The sequence below is a fragment of the Euphorbia lathyris genome, chromosome 2 (genome assembly GCF_963576675.1).
Source record: "Euphorbia lathyris chromosome 2, ddEupLath1.1, whole genome shotgun sequence".
Taxonomy (NCBI): Eukaryota; Viridiplantae; Streptophyta; class Magnoliopsida; order Malpighiales; family Euphorbiaceae; genus Euphorbia; species Euphorbia lathyris.
The window spans coordinates 123,623,261-123,629,570 of NC_088911.1; the positions used below are offsets into that span (position 1 = coordinate 123,623,261).

Genomic DNA, 6,310 nt, shown 5'->3' on the forward strand with positions numbered 1-6,310 from the left:
TCAAAAGGGTGAAAATCTAATTGATTAAATAATGAGGGTGATGACTTATACATGAATCTCTCTTTTATGGTTGAGGAATTGTGAGATGAAAACTGTAGAAAAATCGGTACTCGGATCTAATTGCTCAAAACTGTAGATCATCATCAACAGTTTTCAAGAATTAGTTTCGAGTAATAATTTTTCTACAGTTTTCATCTAATAGTTCCCCAACTATGAAAGAGCGATTCATGTATGAATCATCACATTGATCATCCAATAAAGTAAGAGTTATGCTTACCCGATTATAGGGTTTGGGTGAAGTTACCGAGCACAAGACCTTGCTCTAAGTTAGGAAGATATGCTTGTAATAGATTTCCATCTCTTATGTTGGAGATATTCAAATTCCATTTCGACAAAAGGGTTGCATAATTGTCAATTAGCTGCTCAGTGGTTGGTACAGTGAAGGAACCTGTGCTATTTGTACAAGGCTGATTTTTGAATTGCTCAGCTACTTCCTCAGCGAAGCATTCTGCATTATCATTCTTTCTAAGGATAGTTCTTGTACTTGTTAATGCCTTCAAAAAGAGTTGTCAATTAATTCCCTCCACATCTATCTGATTCTAGAGTTTTACCAAACTTGCATGTCCAGAAATAAGAGTATTTTAGTTATGTTATGTAATGGTTCAAATGGCGTTCTCGGGTTAATTCGAATCGCTTCTTTTTGCTATTTAAAATCTAGGATGACATCCTCGATCATTTTTTTTAGTAGGACATTCACGTATTACAAATTAATTTTATTTATTTGAATGAATTTTATTTCACGTATTTAACCTACGCTATAATAAAGAATTCTAATGCATTATGTGTCTCTTGGATAATATCATCGTAATTAAATCCAAAATCACATCTCGGATTAATCAATTTTTTTATTCATATTACATGCGCATGATGTTATTTATTCACTAAATTCTCTTTAGGATCTGCTAATATGACATATATGCGAGATAGTATAAAAAGAATTTTTATCTTAGAATTATTTACATGTATTATGGTATAAAACGAATTAAATCTCAAATAAAATTTCAGATTAATTTTCTTTCCTTTATTCAAAATCGCATGTAGAACATTCGCTCAATATTATCTATTTACTGAAATTCTTAATAATAATCGCATTTAGAATGCACATAGAAACTACGTTTGTATGTGGCAAGATTTGTTGCATAAGTGTATGTTTGCCCCGAAAAATAATATTTGCGACATAATTCATGGAATATGTGTATGTTTTCCACCAAAGAAAAGTACTTGTATCATAATTATTATTTTCAGTTTTTACAGTATACAGAATATGTCAAGAACAAGTACCTCTTGATAATGTTGGCTCCATGGGAGTTTTCTCGAAGCCATCTCAATCACAGTACATCCAACATAACATATATCAGTAGAGCTAAGAAAATGAATGTCACAGTTAATCCATACCAACAAATAAAAAGTTTGTATCACCATATGAATTTACTTTAAGCTAAAGAAAGAGGTAAAACCATGCACTGCATGTACTTAAGGATTTTTCTTTCGAAATTCTTATGCTTTGAAACTTGTAAATGCAAACATGGACACTAAAACCAACAAGTTATAATGTATTGTTGATAGGCCACTAAAAATTATGACGTTACTTCCCATGTGCTTTATCCAAGGAATTTCATGCTACAAAATTTAGACTAATTCTAAACGAAAAATTGCAAATTATTGCCAATAGTATCCAAAAATCAAAGCAAGAACACAAGTCAATATGAAACCTGAATACTTCTCTATGTTTGAACTTAAAATGATATCCAAAAGCATATAACCTTCAGCATTTTATTAGTGTCATTATCAACTATAAACTCTAAGGCAATCAAACAACATCAATTTATTTGATGTTCAATCGTAATAGAACTAAAAACTTCACAAAATGTTTTGACAAGAAAAATATGAGTTAGAGTGAATATCAATGAGTAGAGACTATAAAATGCACTTACAAGCTTTGCCCAGTCTTGAGAATAACTTCAGGAGCCATCCAGTATGTAGTACCCTTCATTGACTTTGCATTATCTATAGTAGCCTGTAGAAACATAACAACCTCAATAATGAGGGAGACCCACCAAAAGAACCCGAAGAATACAAAACCTTTAAATGAAAAATAACGGTATGGATAATGCTCTACTACTTTCTTGGATGCTCCAAAGTCAGCAAGTTTAATTCATCCATTGTTATCAACAAGAATGTCTGCCCTCTATGGAGAAAGAAATACTGACAAATTTGAAAGAAGCGAACGATAATTTCTTAAATATATAAAACTTACTAAAACAAAGCAATATTTTGATGTCCCTGTGCATGATTCCATTTTTGTGTAGGTATTCTAATCCAAATAGCAATTGTTTTGTGTACATTCTTATAACCTTTTTGTTAAACAATTTTATGGAGTGAGATCAGTCTTTCAAATACTTGCATTCAAAACATTCAGAGTTAACTTTCACTTACTAACTTGGAGAAGGATCCAAATTTCCCCAGAAGTGATGATATGGATCCACCATGAACAAATTCCAATAGCATGTTTAAAGATTCATCTTCTCTAGCAGTTCCCAAATATCTCTAGCAATCAAAATGGGGGGGGGGGGAGTTTAATAATTCAGCAATACTCAACCGTAATCACTAACAACACAAACTTGAATATCATACTCATAACAATGTTTTTATGTGAAAGATTCTTAAGAAGTTTTACTTCTTCTTCAAGCTCCCTTATGTGAGTCTGTTCCAAATCCAAAGAGGTAAGTAAAATAGGAAACAACTATTTAGCTTCTCAAACTTAAAAGTGAAAGTAAATCAAATTATAAGCTAAAAATTTAGTTTTGGCATCAAATTAACCATTAATCAAACAAATAAAATGATCCAAAGTTCAATCCATACCTGCGTTTTCTCTTTCGAAGCACTATTGATAACAATCAAAACCTATAGAAAATAAAACGAAACAAAATTAGTGCATGTTCAACAGAAAATCAACATAAATTATAGGCATAAGGCATAAATTAGTCTCCAACCTATATTCAAAAAGTGAATTAAATCCTTATACTTCAAATATAGTTAATTAGATCTCTAACTTATTAAATAATCAGCAGTTGGCTCCCTTCTCCTAATATGCATATAACACCGTTAACTTTCTCCAACTCCTTTAATATTATTTTAAGAAATTCAAAGGTCCACAAGTTCAAAATTGATCAAATTTTAGGAAATGAACTTGATTTTTGGGTTACTAAGTAAATTAGTTGCACAAAAAAATGTCTATACATCTTTCTTTGCAAAGCTTTAACATCTTTTACTTTTGCTTATATCAATATATCAGGAAAAAAAAATCAAATTTATGACATTTTCTTTTACTTTCAGTTTCTCAAGTCTCTTATATTAGTCTTTAATAATAATAATAATAATAATACCAATTATAGTAGTACTAAAGAAATTAACCCTATTCTGTTGATGGCTAAATAATTTATTAGTCACTACATTTTTACCGTACACATTGTTGATTGTTTAGTTATATGTTTTGATAATACGCTATTAAGTCCTTAACTTTTGTTCTATTCTAAAGTTTAGTCCTTTAAATATTTGAACCATTAAACAATTAACCCCTCTATAAGGAACTATACTGTTGAATAGAATAAAAATTACGAACTAAACAGTATATTATTAAAATGTAATAACTAAAGAATGTATTAGATAAACATGTATGGACTAATAGATTATTTACCCTCCATTGGCTTCTAAATCTATATTAGATATATTTAGGGGATAAAGTGCAAAAATACTCATAACATTAATAGTTAGAAGTAATTTTACCTCTAACGTCTAGAATGATGCAATGTTACTTCTAACATTTGCAGCCAATAGCAAATTTACCCACATGTTGACAAGTTGGATCAATTTCAGACATCGGATATTATGTTCTTTATTCTCCATTAGTTGCCTTTCAATTGGTTCTAAAAAAAGGTTTCACATTTTTTGTGATTTAATAATAGAATTTGAGATTAATATTTTTAAATGTGAACTGTGGATAATATGATTGATTCGTGATAGAGAAGATAATTTGATGAATTATTTTTCAACTTATCAATGTTAAAGAGTAAATTTTCTCTTTACTGCAAACATTAAACGTAAAAGTACACAATTTTAAATGTTAGGGGTAAAATTGCCTAATGTTTGTCAAGGATAAGGGTATTCACCTTATCCCTATATTCAGCTATTGAGTATTTCCTTTTACTAGTATTTAATAAAACAAAACCTCTAACATTTGAATAGGCACAAGGAAGCAAATTAGCAACAACAGAGTTTGGAAAATGTTTAGTTACCGTGATAAGTGCGAACTGAGGTAATTGTAACATTTTCATTAACAGAATTCCAATATGATTTCTCTTTTCTATTTGTCTTATGTTTCTTATTTGTTTGAAACTGAACTCTCTCTTTCTCAACTCATTTTCTTTCCTTCCAAAGAAAATGTTCTTATAAATTATAATATTAAACTAACAATGTTTGTTGTAGACTTGAGAAATGGATCCAATTGGGGATTTCAATATAGATTGGGGACTTGATTGACAATTTTAGAAGGTTAGGGTTTTAATTCATTTTCAGGATATAGGTTAGGTGTTAATATGGGCTTTAAACCTAAATTATATAAGTAAATGTATAACGTAAAGTATTTCTCATAGCAATAATCACTAAACCTGCTTAACAGCAAGAAGCTCTCGAGAATCAAGATTCATCCCTATATAAACCTTACCAAACCTACCACACCCAATCAACTCTCCCTTTCGCCACCGGATTGGCGAAGTATCATCTTTTTTAAACATGGTTTCTCAAACTACAATGCCAATATTTTAACCAATTACGAATTTAAGACTAAACTTCCCAATCAAACACTCCCCCAGAAAAACTATCATTCCCAGTTAAATTAAACTATCTCTCTCATTAAAACTCTATTTATTATACTCACAATAGCTAATCAAGAAAGAAAGCAAAAAGAAATTGAAGAAAAGAAAGAAATTGAAGGACATAAGTGAGAAGAGAAGAGAAAGTACTACTATGCCATTTTCCCTTTAACATGACACAAAATACATGACAGACATTTGTTTTCGTGTCATCTGATTGTTTTTCGTGATAGTATATGTCATCTGAAAGCTTAAATGTAAATTAGTTCAATTCACATGTGACCTTTCGATGACACAATTCTATCATCTAAAGAAAACGCGTGTTGAAGTCAAAATTTACTTAATCATCAGATGACATATTATAAATTCATGCCATTGTATTCAGAAAACAAAAAAAGGGCAATGAAATTTCACTTATGTGGCCAACTAAAACTAATACCAAATTTAAGGCGCTCAATATGTTTGACCGAAATTTCAGCTCATATATAAACCATCTCTCTCATTGCAAATCCCTAACTAGGTTTCGCCTATAGCTCAGGCTTCATCTCTCTCACCCCTCTCTTTGGTTATCTCCGGTTTCTTTATACATGCAAATCACTGGGTTGAAACACGATAATGGTAAGCCATATTTACTTCGTTCATCAATGTATTGGAGTTTCATTGTTCCTTATCTTTTCCTCATCTGATTTACTCTTGCGTATGTGGATTTCAACAGTTGGAATAAGGATCTATCAATTTTCAGACTTATTTTTGAAAATGTTAGATCTCTCACTTAGATACACTGATTTTATTATATTCATTGTTAGATTCACTAATGAAAAGCTTGGGTCTTTATCTTTTTTAAGCTAGGGTAACATACTTTGTGAAGCTGTTGTGGGTGATGTTGAGATAGATAGATCTTGCTCTTTCTATTTGCAAATATTATTAACATTAGGGATTATGAACTCATCTCATTCCTTTTTATTTGAACATTATATTTGCAGGGATGGTAAGAATGCTTAAGTACATGACAGGCTGGTTGAAAAGATGGTCAATCAGTTCATGCCTATAACATATGAGAAGATTTCTTTTAACTTATTGAGTATATATATTGTTATGTTGGTTTGAATTGATTGGTTGCATGTATGATGTTGTTGTGGGTGATGTTGAGATAAGTATAAAGCATATATAGTTGTTTCACCCACATGTTAATTTAGGCCAATTTCATAATTAATCTACTTAATTTGGCCAAAATTAAAATAATTGATGGAGTTTGGGGCAATTAGGCAATTTAATTTGGCTTGGATTTGGTATTATTTTGCCAATTGTACATTTTTTCGTTAAAATGTGTGAGGAATTAGAAGTATTAGGCCTATTTGGTAATTTACCAATTATTCTGA

The 6,310-nt window shown here is 30.5% G+C and overlaps 1 pseudogene; it reads right to left on the reverse strand.

Annotated features, from left to right (window-relative positions):
• Window positions 1–281: 281 nt before the first annotated feature.
• Window positions 282–4,853, reverse strand: LOC136217430 (mitogen-activated protein kinase kinase kinase NPK1-like; annotated as a pseudogene).
• Between the last annotated feature and the right edge of the window lie 1,457 nt (window positions 4,854–6,310).